This window comes from Sorex araneus, chromosome 7, assembly GCF_027595985.1.
Source record: "Sorex araneus isolate mSorAra2 chromosome 7, mSorAra2.pri, whole genome shotgun sequence".
NCBI lineage: Eukaryota > Metazoa > Chordata > Mammalia > Eulipotyphla > Soricidae > Sorex > Sorex araneus.
Genome location: NC_073308.1, coordinates 61,695,148 through 61,720,311, shown reverse-complemented (window position 1 = coordinate 61,720,311; position 25,164 = coordinate 61,695,148). Strand labels below are relative to the sequence as shown.

The following is a 25,164-nucleotide window of genomic DNA, read 5'->3' as shown; positions in this document are numbered from 1 at the left end:
GGCATATTCTAGGATGTTCATATGGTAAACCACTCCAAACACTTGTTCAGTTAGGTTTAAATTAAATGGAAGGGAAAAATGAGAGTTGGACCAGGAAGATGTCTTAAAAGGCCAAAGCCGGAGTCCATACCTTGCATATAAGAGCCCTGGGTTTCATCCCTGGCACCACAGGATCCCCTGAACACTATTACTGGCATAGCTCCTCAGCAGGGCTGAATGTGGACCCACACACAAAAGGAGAAAAGAAAAGGGAAAGTCTCCTAATGAAAATGATTAAAAGCATTGTTTACCCAGCTGCTGATACAAATATCAGAAAGCATGTTTACATGTTTAATTTCATGTAACATCATAGATACAAGTTGAGGGATTTAAAATAGGCTGGGATTTGAAGTGGATTGTTGCAACAAACCCAAGGCCAAAATGGCTTATCCATCCTCGGAACTGGACGGAAGGGGATGATGTTTCTATTTCACAGCATAAAGGCACTAAGGGTAAGAACATTTCTAAAGCACTTTTATCTAAAGAAAATAGGAGGCTGGAGAAATAGGACAGGAAGCAGGGTACCTTCTTTGCACACCGCTGACCTGGGTTCAATTCCCAGCACCCCATCTAGTCCCCTGAGCGCTGTTAAGAAAGATCCCTGAGCACAGAGACAGCAGGCGCCACTGCACACCACTGAGTGTGGCTCCCCTAGCCCCCAAAGCTAAAGAAACAGAATCAGTAAATTCCATGAAAGCAACTTCTATGGGATAAGGAACAAAACACAGCATAGGAGCACAACAAATATTCACGGGATGAATTAAAGATATGAATGGAATGATAAGTAAAGAAAAATAACTGACACCCTGACGTTACAATGAGAGGCTAAAGTGCTTGTGAACTGCTCTGCTTTGGTCTGCATTAGTCCACGTTTCTGCTGCCCTGATCTTCATGATGTGTTGGGTCTCACCGAGTTTCTTACTTGCTACATTTACTGCACTTGTAGCTCTAAGAACAGACTGCAAGGTTTGCAGTTTCTTGGGGCAAATTTTCATGCTATGGCACTTGCTCTCCACTCTCTCTCTCTCTCTCTCTTTCTCTGTCTCTTCTCAATTTTACTGTTGTCAGGCTGCTCACTTCTCCTCGTACCAGCTGCTCCTCGCACCTGCTCTCCCAAAACATAATGTAAAGCCTCCATCTGAGGAGCAGAAGGGACACTGGCTAAGATAAGAGCATTTCCGAGGATGGTTCTATTCTCGATTGAGCCAGAGGGTGTTGAAAGAGTTCAAAAGCTAGGTAGCAGGCAGATAATATGATTTCAGTTCAGGCACCAAAATAGAAACATTTTGGCATCAATCAGAAAGTAGGGGAAGCTGTGATCTTGGGGGTAAGGTGTTTGTTATTTTTTTTCCTTTTCATTAAAGTTTAAAGTCTCAATTCCAAAATCCTTCCCTAAAATGAAGGCACTGGGCTACAGAGAGAGTACAGGGACTAAGTCACTTGTCTTGCATGTAACCAACCCCAGATCTCTGACTACCACCAAGAGTGATCCCTGAACACAGAGCCAGGTCTAAGCCCTGAGCACAGTGGCTGTGATCCAAAACAACAACAATAATAATAATAATAATGAATCAATAAGATGAAAGCATTTAGTGGTTAAGACTTTAGTGTAACAGAGTACGAGACTAATACCTTAGAATGGTAGTATATAACACCAGGAGGTTGGCTCCATAGCTTGGAAGCTGGCCTCACATGCTGGGGGAAAGTCATCCCAGATAGAGAGGGGAACACCAAGTAATATGTGATTGGAGATCCTGCGCGGGAAGGGAGATGCGTGCTGAACGTAGACTAGAGACTGAACAGGATGACGACTCAGTACCCCTATTTCAAACCACAACACCCAAAAGGAAAGAGAGATATCAAATTGGAATGCCCCCGCCACAGAGGCGGGGTGGGGTGAGGTGATGGGACTGGGGGGGTGGGAGGGATACTGGGTTCATTGGTGGTGGAGAATGGACACTGGTGGAGGGATGGGCTCTCAAACATTGTATGAGGGAATAACAAATGTGTGAATCTGTAACTGTACCCTCACTGTGACTCACTAATTAAAAAATAAATTTAAAAAAGGAAAAAAAATTTTAAAAAAAAGACTTTAGTGTATTCTAAGAAGACCATGATTCCTGATAAGAATTCTTCCTTTAATTTCAGTGTCTTGCTAGAGAGATAGTATAAGAGATAAGGCCCTTGCATGCAGCCAGCTGATCCAGGTTTGAATCCCAGTCTCTCTGGACAGTCCTCCAAGCACTTCCAACAACCACTTATGAGCACTAAGCCATGCACCACCAGGTATAGCTCAGAAACAAACAACAGCCAAAAACTTCAATGTCTTGGTTTCCAGCAGGTAACAAGGTTGACTAAGACCACCTTACACATACTCTTCATCATGCAAACGGAGTCAAAGGACCAATCTGGGGTACTTGGAATATCGAGCAATGGCAGGTATTTGTCCTAGAGGAGCTCCCAGAGGTGGCCCCAATTACAAAGTACAGTTGTTAAGCTCCAAGCTGGGGTTGAGCAATCAAAAAAACAAATCTGTGTATTTTTTAAATTTTGCTTAAGTAAGATGAGTTCCTGATATAAAATGATGTTAGGAACTGCTTCTTGGGGTTTCTTGTTTCTGCGGGAGGACAGCTCACTTTGGTGGATTAGACTCATCTGAATCGGAACTCATCTGAGGTGGGAATTGGAAGCAGGAGAGAATGGAGGCCCGGTCGGGGCCCAGCGATCTCGGGAGCCAATGCTGAGGCCAGAGCAGCAGGAGCTGGGAGATACCAAGCAGCGCAAACTCCAGGCATGAACTGGGCACAGTCCGGACAAGAACTGAAGCTCAAGGCCTGTGAAATCAGGAGAGTCCTATGGACAAGCCCAGCTCCTGGGGGCTTATCCTTGGTTTAGTAGTTTTGCTGTTTGGGATTTTTCTTGCTGGCATTTGGGATGCTCTCAGCGTTGCTCAGGGCTGCCTTCTGGTGGCGTTTGGGGTGAGGGGTTGGGGGGGAGGGGGCGGGCATTCACAGTGCCAGGGATCAAACCTGAGGCACTTGCCACATATGAAGTGCTATCAATTGGGTCCCGTCTCTGGCAGTTTCAGTCATACCTTCCGCAACAAACACGGGTGACATTTTTTTCGACACTAAGCACCATATGCTATGTACTAAAGTGAACGAAGGAAGCGTAGTCTCTGATCTCATGGTTTCACATCCAGGCAATGGGGAGCAGAGAAGAGAGAGCAGCTAAACAGGTGACTGGTCTTAAGGCAGTCGGGAGGCTGGAGAGACTGCTCAAGAGTGTAAGGGTATGTTTCTCGTGCAAGGGGCTCATGTTCTGTACCCTAAGCACTGACAAGCTACCAAGAGTCTATTGCCCACTCAGAAGAGCCTTGCAAGCTCCCCATGGCATATTCACATCCCAAATACAGTAAAAGATATATACATACCTCTCGCAGAGCCTGGCAAGTTACCAAGAGTGTCCCGCCTGCATGGCAAAGCCTGGCAAGCTACCCTTGGCATATTCAATATGCCAAAAACAGTAACAATAGGTCTCGTTCCCTTGACCCCGAAAAAGCCTCCAATTATTGAGAAAGATGAGTAAGGAGAGGCTGCTAAAATCTCAGGGCTGAGTGTAATAGAGATGTTACTGGTGCCCGCTCGAGTAAATCGACGAATAGAATGACAGTGACAGTGATACTGTGTCCATACAAAATGACTAATATCAGTAAGAAGTAAAATTAAGATAAATGTTTAAGTGGTTATTGGACTAAGAAAAGGAGAAACACATCCCTAAATGGTATTTCGCTCCTAGGCGATCACCTTGCTGGATGAGAATTTGTCCTAGAAGAAGCTCCCTCGGAGGGAAGGACTTTACATCCTTTGATCTACAACCACACCAATGCGTAATTGCTACCCCAACCCCTCGTGATTTGCTCTATAGCTAAGGCTGTGCGAGTGGGCATGGGGAGGAGGAGTATGGGAGTGGGTGAGACTAGAAGGAAGCAGATTGGAATAAACAGAGCTGATCCACAACCAGCCTGGCCCTCGTTTCCTCCTTCGTCCATCCACTATCACTGGCCGTCCAGGGTAAGGGAAGCGGCTCCTGACCACGAGACGCAAGGAGCCTGCCCACATTATTGAACAAACAGGGGCATGCAAGACATACTTGCAAAAAAGACACCTTAGAAAGGTGTCATAGTTTGTCATTCCTTCTTGGTTCCCTGTTTGCTCAATCGACCCCTGGTGCCACCACGGTGACTGGATGTCATGGCTGGCTGTTGGAGGGGAGAGGGAAAGGAAAAGGAGTGGGGCCAAGTACCCCTCCTGTTCAGGCAAGTCTCGGGGGCTCCATCCTTAACTCCAGTTGTCCCCCAATTGTTCCTGGCAATGTGCCATAGTGAAAAAACGGTTCATGTGGCTGAGAAACACAAGTGTGAGACGCTCCACAACCACAAAGAATGGAAGACAAAGGGGAAAACACACACTGTACACAAGCATTTCCTTCAAAACAGTTTAAACATGCTAGTAGGAGAGGAGAATCTATACAATCCACTGATGGAAACACACAGAACTCCAAGATGGCCAAGAAAATGGAGGTGGCTGCACACTGCGTCTCCTTGTGGTATGCCACATAGACAGAGCTGCCTGGAGGAGCTACACCATTCCTCCTCTCTGTCTTGAGAAAGTCTGATCCTGAGCCCCATTTGGTGATAAGAAGGGAGGAAATTGGCCTCCAGGGTTGGGTTCCATCTCTCTGCTTGGTTTCCAGATGAGGATGGCCTTCAGATACTGCAAACCACCAGGAAACTGGGTCATCACTGCAGATGCGATTCTAAGTACTTCCACAAAGGCCACCTGGAAGCTCAGAATCCCTGGCAAGCGCATGAGGTTACCATGGCAGCCACCTCAGCACCCCACAGCTCCCTCCCTTGGAGCTGGGCTTCTCTCTCCAAGCTCTCAGCAACAAAACTCCAGGGAGAGCCTCACCCCCAGAGCAAGCCAGCAGGCAGGACGCCTGCAAGGTTAAATTATTAGCCAGTGGTCTCGAGGGAGAGGCCCCTTACAGTTGTTGGAAGTGATGCTGTATTAGGCTAAGGTATTGTCTCCATGAGAAACCTTTGAATCTTCATCTACAAACCAGAAACAGGAGAAACGACACCTTTCTTCATTTCCTTTCTACAAATCGAAATAAAGCCCCATCTGTGTCCCACCAGGAGGGAAGTTCCCAGGCAAAGGATTTCAAGTCCAGAGCTATTACACTGCTCTCTGGAAATGCATCAATAATCTTCCGCAGGACGGCACTCGGGAACAAGCCCCGAGATCCCATCACAGTTCTCGCTACCCTTGGAATCTCTGCAAATATTTCCCAGCCTCCCTCACAGGACCCGTAGAGACTTTCCCACCTTCTCAGAACATTCAACAAATGTTAACAACAGTAAAACTAAGGGGTTGCAGAGCCTGAAACAATTTTTTTTAATGAATCACTGTGAGGTACAGTTACAGACTTACAAACTTTCGTGATTACATTCCAGTCATACAATGATCGAGTACCCATCCCTCCACCAGTGCCCATTCTCCACCACCATTGTTCCCAGTTCTTCCCGCCACCCCTCCATCCCACCCTGCCTCTGTGGCAGGCACATTCTTTTTTACTCTCTCTCTCCTTTTGGGTGCTCTGGTTTGCAATACAGGTACTAAGTGGCCATCATGTTCTGTCCATAGTCTACTTTCAGCACACATCTCCCATCCTGAGCAAGCCCTGCAAGCATCATTTACTTGGTGGTCCCTTCTCTATCCCAGCTGCCTTTTCTCCCAGCATGTGAGGTCAGCTTCCATGCCAAGGAGCGACCTTCCTGGCCCTTATCTCTATTACCATTGGGTGTTAGTCTCCCAATCTGTTACTTTTTATTCCACAAATGAGTGTAGTCCTTCTGTGTCTGTCCCTCTCTCTCTGACTCATTTCACTTGCACCTGAAGCAATCTGTGTTACTCAAAGCTGCCTCTCTGTTCAGAAGGCAGAAGAAAAGAGGGGTTGGGACATGAAGATGGGGGTCAGGGCTATCTGAGTCTTGGGTGATGTACAAAATAATCTCTCCGGTGTGCTGTATGACTGAAACCTGATCAAGAACAGCTTTGTAACTGTATCTCACGGTGATTTAAGGGACTTAAAGATATACACAAGGTAGGGACAGACCTTCCTGCCCGCCTGCCTCAGTGCTTCGCTACAGATGACAGCTGAAGGCAAGGGCAACGAGAGGAGGAAGGAGGCTGCTCTTTAGGGACCCCACCCGACTGGTCTGCTATGAAGGCAGGGGCGACTTTCCCCTCCCCGGAAGACATTGGTCAGTCCTGCCATGCAGCCCTACCCCCCACGGGGCCACCTTCCTCTGCAGGGAAAGAAGCCTTCCCAGCTCAGCCAGCCTACAGCTTTCTTCCAGGGACGCTTAAGCTTCCATGGAAAGGGCCAGTGGGGCCTTCGTTGGCCCTTCTGCTCCCACACAATGTGCACACCTGGGGGGGCAGCCTCTCACACCCAGGCAGGACCCCCCAGCACAGAGGGATGGACCCAGCCACGTCCCACAGAAGGACAAGCCTCGGAAAGCCTGCATGCTCCAAAGAGACTGGACAGCAGAGTAAGGGAGCTAGGCCCGTGGGGATGTGTGGCAGCAATGGCTGGGACCTGTCACTCGGAAATCTGGATGCTTCACACCCAGGAAAGGACGGGGGAGACGATCCAAGTCCACGTTCTTCTCTGTGATCCTTTGCTTTGAGGAGGTTACTCAACTTCCCTCTGCCAGTTTCCTCATAAATAAAATGAGGATAAAAATAGGGTCATTTGTACAGGTGGGGGGTTGTGGAAATCAGGAGTATAAAGCGGCAGAGCCAGCATAGAACAAGTTTCAACAAGTACAGTTCCTGACCCTCATTACCCTTCCTACCAGAGAGATGCAGTCCTACATTCCTCCCTTCCCTCCTTCCCTCCTTCCTTCCTTCCTTCCTTCCTCCATTTCTTCCATCCTCCCTTCCTTTCTTACTCCACTTCTTCCTTCCTCCATTCCTTCCTTCCTCCTTTCCTTTCTCCCTTCCTTTCCTTTCTCCCCTACACTCTCTTCCCCTTTTATTCCGTCCTTCTTCCCCTTCTTTTCTTCCTTCCATCCTCCTTCCGATCTTACCTTTCTTCCTCCACCTCTTCCTTTTTTCTTCCTTCCTCCCTCCCTTTTTTATTTCCCTCTTCACTCTTTTCTTTCCTCCCCTCCTTCCATGCCCCATCTCTCTTTCTGACTTGAAAGTCTCATTATAAATATCACCCCTTTGAATTAAGACAAAGGTGTACTCTCAAAAAGATACTAATTGTAATCAAGTTTCCAAGTAAGAAAGGGGGTTTTATTTAACCTTTTCCCAAGAACACAGTAGCGTGTGTTTTTGTCTTATTAAATAAGTAATGTGTAAATTATTTGTTTTATTAGTCAATTTTAAGAATGAGCAATAATTCCCTGGGGGAACCAGTACTTGGACCCAGGCATGTCCATATTTAGAAGGAGGGAAGCAAGAATAACCAGTAGCTTCTACATCTAAGGGATTAGCATCAGATTCCCGGGGCATAAACTCAGCTTTCTGCCTAGAACTAGTGATGAAACCTGCACTTAAGAATAAAATTAAAGAGCAACGATCATTAATTATGTTAGCAAGTGGGTATTTAAATTCACCTGCTCAGATATGTCAATAGAACTTGCAGGCTTTACTTCCTGTCTTGTGAAAATTATCAATATTCTCTTTCAATGCCAGGATTTCTCGAAGACTAGAGAGTTCACGCAAAGTACATCTATCATGCCCCTATTGTGCGCCCTCACCCTACAAGTCCTACAGTGACAGAGAATCAATCTTATCTCCACTACAAGTCAACCCTAAAAGACCCACTCTGCAGGACTAAACAAGGGTTTCTGGGTAAGGTGCTAGCTTTCATGACAGTTGACACAGAATTCATTGCTTCTGTTCTACTTACAGCTGGCATCTGGCTGTCACTGATGGGAGGAGGGCGTGAGCAATCTCTAGCAATTAGCACACTAATACAGACAGGTTTTTTTTTGTTTTTGGTTTGCTTTGAGATTTTTTTGGGGGCGTAGACTTTTCAGGGTCACACACAGCAATGCTCAGGGGTTACTCCTGGCTCTACACTCAGAAATTACTCCTGGCAATGCCCGGGGGGGGGGTCATATGGGAGGCCAGGACATGTACTAGCACTCTGGCCCTGTTTCGTCTAGTTTTGAACACATTCTCAAGTCCCCCAGATAGCCCACAGCAAGGATATTCTCCCGATAATGGTCTCTTCAATAGATGTCCTGGCTGGGGCCGGAGAGACATACAGTGGGGAAGGCATTTATTGGCCTTGAGCATAGTCAACCTGGGTTTAATCCTCAGCACGCAGCATATTTCTCAGGATGTGATCCTTGAGCACAGAGCCAGGAGTATCCCTTAAGCATAGCTGGGTATGCTTTATACCATAGCTGGGTATAGCCTCCACACAAAGAGGTCACAGTGCTCTGAACGCTCTGGTGCTCTTCAAACTAAGGAAGGAAATGTGATAGCCCAGTCAAGTGTGGTTGTACCGCTTTCAACCAAATGGGAGGCTCCGGGCGATTCAGCAGCTTTAGAGCATCTACAGAACCAAAGACAGACACGGAATGCAGGATACAGGCCACAACAGGTACCCTGTGTGCTGACAAATGCAAAAGCCAAGCTAAGTCCCGCTTCCAGAGAGAGCTGCCATGGCCGGCTGGAGAGGGGAGACATTGCCAATGAGGAGAGCTGCCGCCCAAGGTAAGCAGTGGCCTGAGAAGTGGCTTACTGCACTTGTCTGGCACATGGGTGGCACCACTTCTCTTGATTACTGACTACTGATCTGAAAGTCGTACAACCAAACTTCACATCACTGACTTTTAGCCCTGGCTGCGCTGAAGCCACTTGCTATTCTCAAGCCCAGCGCCCATCCTCAGAGACCAGGACCCCAGAGTCCAGCAGGGCCTATATCAGCGTCTCTGATGCTCCAAAAGGGATTTCCACAGAGAGCTGAGGTTGAAAACCTGTGTCTCAGCACAGACGGGGGAGAAGGGGGAGCAGGAACGGTAATGGCAAGCAGACCCAGTGCTCACCTAGAGTTACCTGATGTGTTTTTGTTTTGAGTTTAGCTTGGTTTTAGAGCCACATCCTATGTTACTCAGGAGCTACTCCTGGCTCTGTGCTCACATTAACGCAGAGAGGTTTGCAGTGTCTGTATGGTGCCCAGAATTGAACCCGGGCCTCTCATGTACAAAGCATACGCTCAGCTACTAAGCTCTCTCCAGATCTTTTATGTAACACAATGTTAACTAGTAACACTTTTTAAGCAAGCATACAAATAAAAACGTCCTTGAAGAAATAAGAGAAAGGTATTATATATGTTTATATCATTATTATTGCCTGGTACTAAATACAAAAATTAACATTTAGATTAAATAAGACATTTGTTGTATCTATTTTCAGAGCAAAAATGCTTAATTATACAATAGGCTGTATTGCATACAACTAGGGATCACTTAATAAAATTAAGTACATATGAAAATTTCAAAGCACCGGCTATATATAGCCCAACAGTTTCAATAAATGGGTATGTTACCATATTAACTAAGACAAAACATTTATATATTATGCTTTGAGCCCATTATGTTAGCTGTTTAATAACTGCAATAATTATAATAATAGCTAACATTTATGGAGGTGTGATAATAAATATGCTGCAACCATCATTTTCTTTGGGGGTGGGGGGGTTTCTCTTTTCTGTTGTTTGGTTTTAGGGCAACACCAAGCAGTGTCCGGGACTGACATCTAGATCTACGCTCGGAGCTCGCTCCTGGTGGTGCTCAGGGGACCACATGGAATGCCGTGGATCAAGCCTGGGTCAGTGGTGGCAAGGCAAGCCTTAACCCCCGAACTACCCCTCCAGCCCCTGCAGCCACTGTTTTGTAAGCCTCACGCCAAACTATTGCTGGACTGTTGATGTGAGGACTGTTCTCCTTATTCTACGAGGGAAAAAGTTAGAAGAAGCTAACCAGAGAGTAAGGAATACGCCAAGGTTCCACATTGTTGACAGCAGGGATGAACCCATGTTTCCTGGATGCCACAGTCTAAGCTGTTGAGTACCCCGCCCTCCCACCCCCCCCTACTGAAGTGAATTCTCACAGAACAAGCAAGGCTCCAACTTTGCAGTTTTGCTTTAATTAGTAAAACTCCTTTAAGTCTGAGACCCAGCTGCACTGCCCGAAAGCTAACACTGGTCTCCGTCGCTCTGAGCCTCAGGTACGAGGTTGTTAGCCTGGCACACTAGGAGCCCTATACGACGGGTTCCGACCTAACTTCCCATCTGCTTGCTCGCTGCCCTGCTTCTCCCGCACCCCGCGCAAGTTTTACCCAACTTAGTGTCCTGAATGATCCAGCAGTTCCTCTCCCCGCTGCCTGTGGAGCATGGCAGCAGGAGCCATGCAGAGCTGTCCCTCACTAGCACATAAGACCTGTCCCTGCATGGCACCCAGTAGGGAGTGTCTGGGCGCATTTTACAAGCACCAGGTATCCGACCTTGAGCCTCACCTCCCCACCAAGAGTCATTCCTAACTAGCCTTAATTGGGATTGGGCTGCGGCAAAGCAGAGTCCGAAAGGTGATTGGTCAGCAATGCTAGACTTCATGTGATTGGACCATCCCCTTACGCCGAGACCCTCTATAAAATATGTGTGCATTTGGCAATACAGTGAGAGCCCATCAGCTGTCCCCCGGAGTGGTTTCTCCACGCGCCCATCATCCTTCGCCCCACATCTGCCCTGACCCGGTACGCAACGCGTCTGGGCAAGTTGGGGAAAAACTGTTCCCCAACAACTGCCTTTGCTCGTGCACTCACCCTGACTGAAGGCCCTGGAAGCTTTGTGTGTCCGACAAGCCTCCCCAGCCTTTCATGGGTGTTGGATAGTAACCCTAAGTGTCTTAGGCTTCATCCTTGAACTGCCCCTTTTCCTGCCCCAGAGAAGCTTACAGTGCTCTTGTGAGTACCCCTAAAACCCCGAGTTTATCTTTAACCCTTCCTTTGTGTTTTACCTCTCATTGTCACAATTCCCCAAGTCAGTGTGGGTTACTTATATGCCAAAACTTTCTGGTAACTCTGGATTTTGTATCTGTAGTGGATTACCTGCTTTTCTATTTCCCCTATAGCCCTTTCATATTTTGCCATAGAGCAATGTCCTGTGCTTAAACACAGAAGACCTTTTATGCTGCTCCTAATATTTGGGAATCAAATGACTCTGAAATATATTTATTCCTCCTGGGCATTCATCATAATAACTTGACTCAGGTTTCAGTTGCCGTAGTTCCTAACACCCCTAAAGGGAAGTCCCACTGTGGGACTGAGATGGACCTGGGGTGAGTGGCAAAGCTATTGAAATCGGACAGTCTAGGTTAAAGAAGCTTTGGTACATCTACACAATTGAATACTATGCAGCTGTTAGAAAGGATGAAGTAATGAAATTTGCATATAAATGGATCAGCATGGAGAGTATCATGTTAAGTGAAATGAGTCAGAAAGAGAGGGACACAAAACTAGAGAGAGAGTATGGGGAATATTGTCTGACATGGAGGCAGGGGGAAGGTGGAAAAGGGGGGGTATACCTGGGATGCTGGTGGTGGGGAATGTGCACTGGTGGAGGGATGGGTGTTTGATCATTGTGAGATTGTAACCCAAACATGAAAGCTTGTAACTATCTCACGGTGATTCAATAAAATTTTAAAAATCTTTAAAAATTAAAAAATAAAATAAAATTGCTATATGCCTGCCAAGGGGGCAGGCTTGAGGGTCAGAGGGAACCTGAGGAAACTGCTGGTGGGATTGGTGTTGGGACATTGTATCCCTGAAACAATTTTATTATCAACAATTTTGTAAATCACAGTATCTCAATAAAAGTTTCTGAAAAAATTTAAAAAAGAAATAAAGAGAGGGACAGACATAGAAAGATTGCACTCATTTGTGGAATATAAAGTAACAGAATGCAAGACTTACACCCAAGAATAGTAGAGATGTATGCCAGGAGGATTGCTCCATGGCTGGAACCCGGCCTCATATGCTAGGGGGAAAGGCAGCTCAGATAGAGAAGGGAACACCAAGTAAAGGGTCCTTGGAGGGCCCGCTCAGGATGGGAGACTCGAGCTGAAAGTAGACTATGGACTGAACATGATGGCCACTCAATACCTATATTGCAAACCACAACACCCAAAAGGAGAAAGAGAGCAAAAGGCAATGCCCTGCCACAGAAGCAGGGTGGGGTGGGCGGGGAGGGGTGGGGGTGGTGGGAGGGATGCTGGGATCATTGGTTGTGGAGAATGGGCACTGGTGGAAGGATGGGCACTTGATCTATGTATGACTGACACATAAGCACGAAAGTCTGTAAGTCTATAACTGTACTTCATGGTGATTCCTGTGAAAATTTTAAAAATTAAAAAAAAATGGGATAGTTTAGAAAGCATAAATACCTGATCTTGATGCAAGCTGTTATGACTTAAGAGACAGGACCCCCATGGTGAAGGACAAGCTGAACAGGCCCGAGAACTTAGTCTGGGATTTACAGTAAAAGCCTTGCTTGCTCTCAGAGCCCAGAGAACTAAATTTTGGAACCTATACCCCTTACTGTGTTTACCCAAATAACTGCATTGATAAGAAGTAAACTTAATTCTTTAATATGTACAACTGAAGGGAAAGAGAACAAGCAATGTAGATGTCCCTGGGAGACAGAGCATCTCCTTGAGTTAATCCCCCCAAGAAAACTGACTCTGCCAAAAAGCTTTGCCTCTGTAACTGATCCATCACACCTACGTGCAGTCCTGTACCTTGAACCCCTCAGGTGTTCTATAGGTATGCCAGCAGCTCTGCATTAAATGGGCCATTCTGACCGTCAGTCCTTGGTCCCCCTTCTCTTTATCTCTCTGTTGGGGAGGCTGGGGAGGCACTTCTCGGCCACCAAGAGCATGTGTCACGCACCCCCACACTTTGAGAACTCACGGCAGGCATCTCCAAACCACCTTCCCAAGAGGTCTCCCTTCAGCCCTTAGTTTGGCTTTTGTTCATGCTGCTTTTCATTTCTGCTTTCTCCCCACACCCAGCTGTGCTCAAGGCTTACTCCTGGCTCTGTACTCAGGGATCACTCCTGCAGATCTATGGGGGGACCACATGTGGAGCCAGAGATGGAACCGGCATTGGTAGCATGCAAGGCAAGTGCTGTAGCCACTGAACATCTCTCTGGTCCCCACCCCCTTAGTTTTAATGTTCTGACTCTGAAGTGCCCTGACATTTGTTTTTTGCCTAATTTATAAACCTGGCATGGTGTTTATGCCTAAATTGTCAGTATGTTAACCACAGAAACTCGTAACTTTTTGTCTTTGTTTTTCCACAGAGTGCTAGAATTCCAAGTCACTCTCAACACCTGATCTCTAAAATAGCAACAGTGCGTTCAATGATCGAAATGGTAACAGTAAGTTCAATAATATGAGAAATTAACCAGCTCAGATTCTTGAATCCAAAATTGTGGTGTAGGACTTGGAAGCAATATTTTTTTAACCTTCATGAAAGACTCAAAGAAATGTACCAGGAGGTCCTATGCATCTTTTATCCAGACTTCTAACAACTTCCACAACTATAGAACAATGATAAAACAAGAAAGCTGACATTGGTACCTTCCATTGAACTTAAGCAAAATTCACTATACTATACCCTTTTGTATATGTTTGCCTATAGCTCTCTGCAATTTTACTTCTTGATGTACCTATTACACTCAAAATATTTAACGATTCGGAATCAACCAAAATTACTGGGGTTATTTTTTTCAGTTTGGTGCCCACCTCCAGGGGTGTTCAAGACTTACTCCTTCTTGCCATGAGCTCAGGAATCACTCCTGGCAGTGCACTGGGACCATTCAAGTTCATTCAGTTGTATACATACTTCTAGATTTCTGTGGGATTTCTTCTTTGACCTGTGGATTTCTTTAGAGGTGCGTTGTTTCATTTCTATGAGCTCAGAGATTTTCCTTTAGTCTTTCTAAGTGGTTTCTATCAATATTCCAGCAACATCTGTATGATTTCAATTCATTTGATTGTTTAATATTTACTTTATGACACAGCACATTGCCCATTTGGGGAACTATTTTGTCCTCAGGGAAGAAAATGCACATTCTTCTTTTGTTGGATTGAATGTTCTATAAATATCAATTCAGTCCTATCATTTGATGATTTTTCTGGTTCTTTATCCTTGACAATAGCTTGTCTAGAAGTTTTTCAGCTGAGGGTGTGGCAATAATCATTATAAGTAATCTGGGTTTTAACACATCCTCCAGACGATCCTGAAGTGCCCTAGAGTTGGAGAACCCCTCATCAAAGCAGAGTAGTTCAGAAACCATAGTTGAGCTTGAGAAAACTCCAATCTTTTATTGGCTGTAAATTAGAATTCTTTTATGAACTCAAATGCTGTTTTCAGTTGCTTTAACCAAGTGACGCTGAGTTAGGAGGGTAGGGCTATAAGGGAAGCTTCACCCTCATTGCTGCCTGAGGTAGAATTAAAGTGAGCATCACTCACAGCGCAACAAGGCTGAGGAGACTTCGGAGCAGCACTGCGCATGGCAGAGAGCGCAGAGAGCCGGACAGTGTCGATGAGAGCCAAGGTTTTAAAATAAAGCCACTTTTAATTGTCACTGAGATTGACTTCAAGCTTATTGCATCATTTGTGGAACTGGTCAATTTACTTATGTGCTTTCTTTTTCATTATTATTAATTTAATTTTTGTTTTTTTGTTTTTTGTTTGCTTTTTGGGTCACACCCAGCAATGCACAGGGGTTACTCCTGGTTCTACACTCAGGAATTACTCCTGGTGGTGCTCAGGGGACCATATGGGATGCTGAGATTCAAACCCGGGTCGGCCGCGTGCAAGGCAAACGCCCCCCCCACTATGCTATCGCTCCAGCCCCTATTAATTTAATTTTTGCGTTGAATCGCCATGAGATACGCAGTTACAAAGTTGTTCAGGATTACTTAAGTGCTTCCCATCAGGGCGTAGTTACCCGTTTCTTTGAACGTCCCCAGACTGCCCGGGAGCAATAGAAAGCGAATAGAAAACAGGACAGAGCTCGCCGTGCAGATCAATTCCTTTCATCATATCTGGAACATGCTCAACAAAAAAAGAGTGATGGGTTACTAAGATAGCTCCTGACAAAGGCCTAGCCGGGTCCAAGAGGATCCAGAGATTTCTGATTGCTTGATGAGTAATCTGAGATTTGGGATCATGAAGAGGAAGAGAGTGAGGTTAAAAATCAAGAAAACTATTTACCAAGAGCTCAAGGACACAGGCTCCCTGACTCCCGGCCCCTGGGAGAAGTAAAGATGCACTAAGCGAGGAAGTCCAGGCGGCTGGAGGGGAGGAGAACCGCCCACCGCCCTGGGGGTCCACACTGCTCTCACCCTCTGGCCTGCTAGGGGGCATCTCACCCACTCAGGGAGACGGGGAACCTGCGGACTCACCACAGGCTCCTCTTACCAAACCCTGATACACTCTGGGAACAGTGCTCGGAACCAGCTCAGCGTGCATCCCTACATGGACACTTTACTTTCTGCTAGAATCAAAGTCACAGTCGAGCCCCACTGAAGAGGTAACTGAGAAAACGGCCAAATTCTGCATTGGAGACATTTTCCCACAACTCCAGGGAACTGGGCAAAGTAACCAAGCCACGGAACTGGAACCTCACAGAGGGAAGGAAATTCACAAGTTGCAAGTGCTTTCTTGGCAAAGTACTAGACAAAGTTTTGCAAATGTCATCCATGTTTGTCTCTTCTAACCTTTCCCAGATCAAGAGGAAAGAGGCATTACTTTCTCATGTCAAGACACGGAGAGCAAGACACAGAAAATCAAAGTAACTTTCTAACTTTCTAATGAGTCAAGTTTAAAAAAGCGAAGTCCAGAGCTGACCTGAGGATCTGTTTTTTGGAGAGGTGGGGGTTTGATGTTGGTGCTGTTATTGTTTTACCTTTGGGGGCCACATCCAGTGATGCTCCAGGACCGCTCCCAGCCCAGTGTTCAGGGCTTGCTCCCTGCTGTGCAGAGGTCAAACCTGCGCTTCCCACAGGCACTGCATCTGCTCACGTCTTGCAGGAACACAAGATCAGTGTAAATATGAAGCGGGCTCACTTACACCAGGGGCTGCTTTATTGCAGCCGAGTTCCTGCCCTGGGACACTTTTCTGATTTTGTCCTTTCCCTCTCTCACTCTCGTTTCTTTTCCATTTGCCTTGTGAGCTAGTCTCTGTGTTTAGTCTCAACTCCCCAGCACCTTCCAGTACCTGCCCACCCTTAAATCCACCAAAGGCTCCTCCTGGAATATCCAATAACCAAAGCCAGGCTCCCTCCTCCTCCCCCCTCCCAGCCTAAAAGTCTACTTTGTAAGTGTGATACTGAGAATTCATAATGCCAGCCACTTTGTGCTATAAATGGCCAAATCCGTTATTTTCCCTTCTTCCTTCATCACAGTAATGGAGACAGAATCTTAGGTCTCCAAGTCTGAAGAAATACCCTCAGCTCTACTACTGATGGATTACTTGGCCTCAAGATCCTATTGCCACTGTATTGGAATAATTTTATTTGGGTTCTAATATGACTTTGGGGGAATGTGAAGTCTGTAAAACATATTTATGCAGAGCAATATAAGAACTGAGATGGCTCTGAAGGGAACAAGAGAACAAAACACCAAAAGAAGCCACAAGGCACTGTGACGAATTTTTTCTACTTTCTGTATAGTGTTCATACAGGAACAGTTTTCCAGAGTACACAGATCAAAATTCAAAGTATTGGAACTTTGGTTGGAATAATTGGAAAAAATATATGCATGTGTTTTCAACATCTTTGACAAGGAAACAATATAGAAGATCCAGAAAACTGTTTTCCAAGTTCTCATGTACACATTAATAATGATTTTAGATTTAATTGATTTTAGGGCCAGAGTGATAATACAGTGGGTAGGGGGCCTGCCTTGTACACAGTGCTCGGGGCTACTTTTGGCTCTGTGCTCTGACCCCAGCAATGCTCAGGGACCAGATGAGGTGACAGAGATTAGAAGCTGGGTTGGCAGCATGCATGGTAAACTCCTCACCTCCTATATTATCATCTCTCTAGCCCTTAGGTAATTTTTAAGAAATAGACTTTAAAATAAACAGAACACGTGGAGAAAATTTAAGTGAAAATGCAAAAAGTTGTCAGTTACTCACAACCACTGCTTATTAACACACACACACACACACACACTCACACACACACAAAATCTACAAAAGTACAGGACCCAGGGCCAGGGAGGTTACACAGAGATTAAGGCCCTGGCCTGCACCCAACAGATCCCAGATGAATTCTTGCACCACGTGGTCCCCCAAGCACTGCTGGGAATTGATCCCTGAGTAGAGAAGAGGGGTATTCCCCAAACTCCCCAAAAAGTACAGTATCAAGATTGCTTCACAGGAGAAAAGTCTAACAAATTCCTAAGCCAAATAATTCCAAGCCTACTTCAACTATACCAGATATAGAAAAGAGGCAACTCTAATAACACATTTCAATAAAACCCATTTGGGAGATGAACAGCACACAAAACAAGGCGATGGAAATTTCAAAACTGTCCAGAGCAGATTATCTAATTCAAAATTCAAACAGCACTTCTGAGGGTGTAGCCCAGAAACAGAATATATTCCCTGCATGTGGAGGGCCTGGGTTCAATGCCCTGAAAAAAAAAACATAAAAATAATAATTCAATTACCAGCAAAGAGAATTAAGAATTTTATTAAATGAACACGACATCTATCTCTAGAATAAAATACTTATACTAATGTAAATATTTACCTACATTATTAAATTATATCTCTATATACATATATATCACTAGCATTATATATTTATGTATAATATACATTTAGATATATAAAGTACTTACAGTGACAAGAGTTAGAAAATTTTCAGTGAGCATTTCCAAATACGTTGCAAAAACATTTGATTAAATCCAATATCTATTTGTTTGCCTTTGGCCTGTTTTTCTACTGAACTACAAGTTTTCTATTTATTTCTAAAGTTCACATGGGAAAATAATCATTTGTAAGAGTTCCTTACCTATTCTAGTTGCAATTCCTCTGTGGTCTATTGTTATCAAGTTTAGGCTTGTTTTTTAATTCTCCTTATGGATTTTTTTTTTGTTTTTTGAAGAGCAGAGGTTTTCCATTTCAGTCTAATCAAATGCATTAATGTTGCTCAGTTTGGTTCTTATAATCTAATCTAAGCCTTATTCTCTGAGATTTTTGAAAATACCTTATTATTTAACATCTGCTCCTAATAAAATTAAGCCTTTAATAAAACAGGAATATACAGACACTTCCATAGCATAAAATATGTGTGTAATTCTAAAGCCAGTGTCATGTTTAATAATGAAATACAAAAGGGTCTCATTAAATTTTAAAAAAACACAAATGTCCTTCATCACCTCTACTATTTAACATTTTTCTGCAACTAGAAAAGAGAAAAGTAAATAAAGTACAGATATACTGAACAGAAAGAGATTAAATTACCTGTATGCAATAGGATTACGTACCAGGTAAAACCCAAGGGAATTCACAAAAAAAAAAAAAAAAAGCTATTATGGGCAACAACAAGAAAATTTAATAAAGTGACTAAACACAATTTATGTACAGAAATCAATAGTTCTCACTGATGAAACCAATAGCCTACTAGAAAACAAAGTCATTTGACAACAGAAATACACTTTTTTAATGGGCAGGACCTACATATTAAAGTATTTTAAATACTAGGAAGGTCTAAATGGGAACTGGAACAGCTGAGGAGTCAGACCATATTTTTGACAACGAGAGTTAATATGCAGAGTATGTGCTCATTTAACATAATCCCATTGCAAAGGTCAAAACTATTTTCTTTAAGTAGACAAACTGATTCTTTAATTCAGTTGGAAAACATATCATACACACACAAAAAAAGAACCTAATTCTGAGAGGAAGAAAAAAAGTGGAGGCTTAGCCCTGAGCACACCAAAAAGCAGCGGTGGACGATGCCGCGGGCTGGAGAGACAGTGCCCGTGAAGGAAGGGCTGGCTCCGCCCCCGCCTGCAGGACCCCCTCCTTGGCAGCACCGCGGGGAGGGAGCCCTGAGCATTGCAGGGCGCGGCCCAAAGCCCAACCAAAGCAACTGACACTGAGAAGCATGACCAAATGTATATGACCACAGAAGGGGGGGGGGGGGGGTGACCACATTTTTAAACACCAGGGGGCGTGGTGAGGGAAACTGCCAGAAAGAAATCCAAGACGTGCAAGAATGAGCTCCACGCTGATGGAATGGAGCACGGGACACCAGAGTCCATCTGAGAAGGAGCAAGTGATGAGAGGGGAGGAGGGGGGAGGGGTGGGGGAGAAGGGGAGGGGATTATAATAGGCATTGTTTGAAAATGTCAGGGAAGGACCCTAGGTCGGGGTGTGTGTGTGTGTGTGTGTGTGTGTGTGTGTGTGTGTGTGTGTGTCTGTGTGTGTGTCTGTGTGTGTGTCTGTGTGTGTCTGTGTGTGTCTGTGTGTGTGTCTATGCGTGTCTGTGTGTCTGTGTCTGTGTCTGTGTGTCTGTATGTCTGTGTGTGTGTGTGTGTGTCTGTGTCTGTGTGTGTCTGTGTCTGTGTGTGTGTGTGTGTAGATACACAGATACCTGATTCTCAGGGGAAATTTGGCATTGATAAAGCTGGGGAGTGTGGCCAGCCCAGGGACCCATCACCCAGAAGGGTGACAGAGGAAACCCCAGGCTGTCCCCCAACCAAGACGAACAACCAGGCAGCAGGGCATGAAAAAGAAACGTCCGGTTCGGAGAAAGATCTGGGGTCCGTTCCAGGAACTTCCGCAGCAGAGACCCGGCGACCGGGGGTGGACGGGCCGGAAGCTCTTCCCGGCCCAGGCTGCCGAGGGCACCTCTCGGCAGGCAGAAGGGGCCAGCACGCAGCGCTGCAGCTCAACCTGCGTTCCGGGCTCCGAGAAGGGAAGGTCCTGAACCACCACGCCAGGAACAAAGGGGGGCGGGGGCTCCCCAGCGCGCCCTCGCCACAAAGCCACCCCAAGCCGGAGCCCTCCGCGCTGCCAGCCACCCCAGCCGCCTTCAGTTTTGCAACTGCCGCGCACAAGAGCAGGTTCCCTGGCTCTGGCTACCCGAGTGTTCACATCGGTCACCTGCACCCTTCCTGGCTCTCCACTTCCCCGGCACTGCTCGAACCCCCGAATAGCACCAGGCACCAGGCTGGAGGCGCAGAAACGGCAGCTTACACACACACACACACACACACACACACACACACGCACGCACGCACGCACGCACGCACACACACACAAACACACACTTGAAGCCAGCCCTGGGGAATCTGTCCACCCCCACCCCAGGCAAGAACACCCCCAGACCTGGGCACTGAGATATGATGCCACCACCCAGGGCCAGTGAGTCCCCTGCAGTCCCCTGCATCCAGTTCCCCCCGTCTCTCCCCTGCAGCACCCCTACCCTTCATGGCTGGGCACCTGCCCGAAGATCCCGCGGCCACAGCAGGACCCCGACTCTGCCAGGGCACCCAGTACTGGCCCCAGTCCGTGCTGTTCCCCCTGCACCCCTCCAGCCATACGTACGCCTGGCCTTGGCTCTGGCCAGCAGCACTGCCCACCCTGGACCGGACCACAGCCCCCAGGCCTGGGACCCCTCTGAGAGGCAGCGGCCTCACACAAACTCAGACACCACTTGCTGCCCCTAAATTCAGGGGCTCAGTCCAGTTTCTGCAGCTGCAAGTTCCCACGGACAAAGCCAGGCTGCCTGTGAGGCATGAAGGAACACAGAGACAGCTCACCAGCTAGAGGGCCGTGAAGAACCCGACCAGGGCAGGGAGGTCCAGGAGCTACCGCGGGCAGCGGGCAACGGGCAACGGGCAATGGGCAGAAGATTCCCAAAGAACCTCTCTAGGCCGGCGCCGGCTGCTGAGGGGAACACAGATAAACACAGATACCCTGAGGTCAGTTCAGTGAGAGCAAAATGAGGAGTTTGACAAAAGGATTTTGTCAAAAGGATGAAACTATCAAAAAGAACTATCAAAATGATTTTGACAAAATGATCAAGCTATTTTTTTAAAGGGCTTTCATTTTTTTTTTTTTTTTGCATTATGGGTCACACCTGGGAATGCAGAGGGGTTATTCCTGGCTCTGCATTCAGGAATCACCCCTTCTGGCAGTGCTCAGAGGACCATATGGATGCTGGGAACCGAACCCGGGTCAGCCACATGCAAGGCAAACACCCTCCCCGCTCGCTATACTATTGCTCCAGCCCCGATCAAGCTATTTTTAAAAAGATTTTCAAGTTCTAAACATGATTTTTTTAAATCCCAACTAAAATATGGAAAATAAAAATGTTTTATATCACATAAAGAGACTATTTCAAGTGCTAAACATAAATTTATAATCCCAATGGCAGAATAGAAATGTGACTGAGAATGAGTCTTATATTACCCAAAAGAAAAACTGTAAGTACTAGACATGATACTTCAGAAAAAAATCTCAACTGAAAAACATGAAAACAACTAAGGAAGAGCCTGGCATTACAAAAGTTAGAATTCACAGAACTATTTGCCGGTGAAGCATTTGAAAAGGCCGAATTTACAGCGCCAACGTCCACTGTAAAGGCATGGCTGCACTTCCCTCTTCTCTTCACCAGAGGGCAGACTTGAGCGCCACATTCTCCCCTGCAGCCTTAAGAGATTCTGAATTGAGTTGGATTTTCCTCAGTTCAGAGTCATAAATCAGAAATGTCCTTAGACTGACCTATGGATGTAAATTACCAGAATTTATCATCTGCTGCTACATATGTGGGATCGTTCCTGATGTCCTGCCTCCGAGAGTCATTTATTAAGTGTGTTCAAAAGGAACGTTCTCCTTTGAGGCCCCACAATGTGGTCACTGCGGTGGAAAGTGTGTTTCCCGTGCTTAACGACAGATGTCTCTCAGGGCAAGGGACAAAGAGGAAGAGCACTTGGAGAGATATGGGAAGGAGCAGCGGGGAAGTGCGGCATAACGCATCCCATGTTTTAACATCTGTTACAATCTCCGCACTGAATATTTAAATTGAAAGCTATCCAAAGGCAGTATCTTGAAAAAGTTCCCATCTCTTCCGACTTTCTAAGCCATCGATCTGGAATAATCTCGATCTTCTCCTGTTCCTGGAACACTCTTCTAAGGTTGCTTCTTTCCACGTGCATTTTGGGAGCTGAAGTGGAGTAATTTATTCACACAGCACTGAGTTATGCAGACACCGGAGAGCTTCTTTAGTTCAGTTTTTATTTTTCTCCCTCAAGTTAAATATATTAATTTTTTTAATGGAGGTATCATAGTTTACAGTGGTTCTTAAGTTGTGATTTTATAGTTGCCGTGTATTACACTATAGCTTCCTTGTTTTTCTATTATCTAACAGGAGTATTTTAGCAACTCCCCCCTCCGAGCCCCTGACTCCTGGGTAAAGGAAAAATAGAGTGTTAGAGTGTGATTTCTAGGCCACATCCGGCGGTGCTCGGGAACCAGTCCTGGTGGGGCACGGAAGGTCATATGAGGTGCAAGGGATCAAACCAAGGTCAACCATGTACAAGGCAAGTGCCCTACCCGCCCGGACTATCTCCCAGGCCCCGGAACACTTTCAATAAATACACAGTCCCAGCACTACTCCTTAAGCAATCGACTTTCCATTCATGACAGTTCTTTTCAGGTAAAGGCTTAATCTTTAAGAATTCCCCGGGCCGGGCTGGAGCAATAGCACAGCGGGTAGGGCGTTTGCCTTGCATGCGGCCGACCCGGGTTCGATTCCCAGCATCCCATATAGTCCCCTGAGCACCGCCAGGAGTAATTCCTGCGTGCAGATCCAGGAGTAACCCCTGTGCATTGCCAGGTGTGACCCAAAAAGCAAAAAAAAAGAAAAAAAAAAAAGAATTCCCCGGGCCACACGATAGTGCAGTGGGCTGGGCACTTGCCCTGCAAGTGGCTGACCCGGGTTTGATCCCCAACATCCCATATCCCCCAAGCCCCGCCAGAAGTGATCCCTGAGCACAGAGACAGGAGTCAAGCCTGTGCACCTCCAGGTGAGCCAAAAAAAAACCCAAAAATATGAAGTCCTGAATGGGATGAGTACATGCTTTGCATACAGGAATCCCCAGCCCACCCGCCCCATCCCCAAAAATAATTCCTTGCCTTTCCCCTACACCTTTCCACTTCCCCCCAAGGTAGCATCTCGGGATAGAGTAAAGCTAACCTTCCTTCCTGCAGACCGCGAGGGCCTCCAGCGCGAGGATGTGTATTCTATGCACCTTCCCCGGTTCACCCTGAAGACCCCCATGGCCAGCACACAGCACGCGGCACCCTTCGTCCCTGTCAGCTCAGCCACCCCGTCCTCACCTCTTTCCTCCTACTGAGAGAGAAGGCATCAGGGCGCCTGACCCAACGCTCCGCTCTGCATCCTTCAACTCCAGCCTGCACATTCCACAGGGAGACTGCCCGCCCTCCTCGCCTCCCCAGGACAAGCTCAGGGGGTGTGTGTGCCGGGTGCAGGGAAGGGGCTTCCACCTTACACTGGCAGTAACGGGGTCTCTGAGAAACCAAAGTCAGGCTCTTCCTCTGCCTACCCAGATGGTGCCCTAGTTTTACCTGGTTGTAGCTGCTGAAGGTACCAAACTAGGAACGAAACCTGGCAGCCATCCGCATGTTAGCTTCCAGCTCATGGGAGCACGTGCTCAGGCTCAGAGACAGCCCACCAACACGTGGGCACACACACACACACACACACACACACACACACACAGGCAATGCACACACAGAAGGAGTGCACGCCCTGTCCTCATGCATGCACATATGCATACAAAAAGGCAATGTAATGCACGCATGCACACACAATGGTAATGTATGCAAGCAATGAGCACAGGCCTGGTCTTCATGCACACACACAAAAGCAATGCACACACATGCAGATGCACGTGCACGCACAAAGGCAATGCACGCACGCAATGAACACATACCCCGTCCTCATGAACGCATGCACACCCAAAGGCGCATGCACACACACCCGTCCTCATGCATGCACATACAAAGGCAATGCATGCACGCAATGCATGTACGCTTATCCTCGTGCGCACACCCACTCACGTGCTGGCGTGCGGACACAGGCACCTTGGGTAGCAGTGGGATTGTCGCGAGGAAGCCTGCCACCACAAAAGAAAGGGGGGGAGGGTATGTTTCTTGGAATTTGTTGTGGGAAGGAGCACCCCTCCTAGTGATAACTTAGCCAAGTTGCACAACCACCAGGGCCAGCTGTGCCGGAGATCAATCAGGACAGCGCTGGAGGTGTCGGGGACCCTCCAGAGCTACAATCCCGGCCGGGTGGAGCTGGGCCATGCGTGGTGGTGGTGGCGTTTGAACTCTGTCCCCAGCTTGTCCCCAGCACTCCAGCGGGGGAGGGTGTTCCTGTCGCTCAGTGCCTGGAGGTTCCTGCATCCTTTCCCAGGCTGGCGCCAGCTCAGCTCCGGGCCCAGCCTGGCCTGCCTTTCGGGGTGCCTTTCTCCAGCAGCTCAGCCCAGGGCGGCGCGAGAGCTTTGGGGTTTAGAAACCCGCCTCTCTGTCTGAACTTCGATTTCCAAGACCTTGGCCCCCACCTTAAAAGAGCCAAGAAACTTAGGAGTACCCCCTTTTTATCTACTTAGCGCCAGGGTCCGCCCCACTTTTCAAGAGTACCTGTGACTGTCGCCCGGATTTTGTGAAAGATTTACCTGTTTCACGAACCGAAAGGAATAACATGAGAACGTTTGCTTGCCTTGCAGACGAATGCACTTCTCATCACCAGGCAGACCGCGAGAATAGGTTCAGTGCTGTTTCGTGTTTTGAGGAATGGGACCACAGCCCGCAGTGTCTCTTGGTGCTGGGCTGTTTTGCTGCAGCTGAACTAGAAGTGGGCCCTGAACATCAGAGGGAGTCTTGCCATTAGGCGTGTGTATATTCTCTGCCGCCTTA

General features: G+C 46.8%; 1 protein-coding gene across 1 annotated transcript in view; it reads right to left on the bottom strand.

The window, feature by feature from the left end:
- The window catches only part of IQCM (IQ motif containing M), a 544,597-nt gene that overhangs the window by 486,627 nt on the left and 32,806 nt on the right, over positions 1-25,164 (bottom strand). The gene's annotated exons all lie outside the window — the stretch shown is intronic.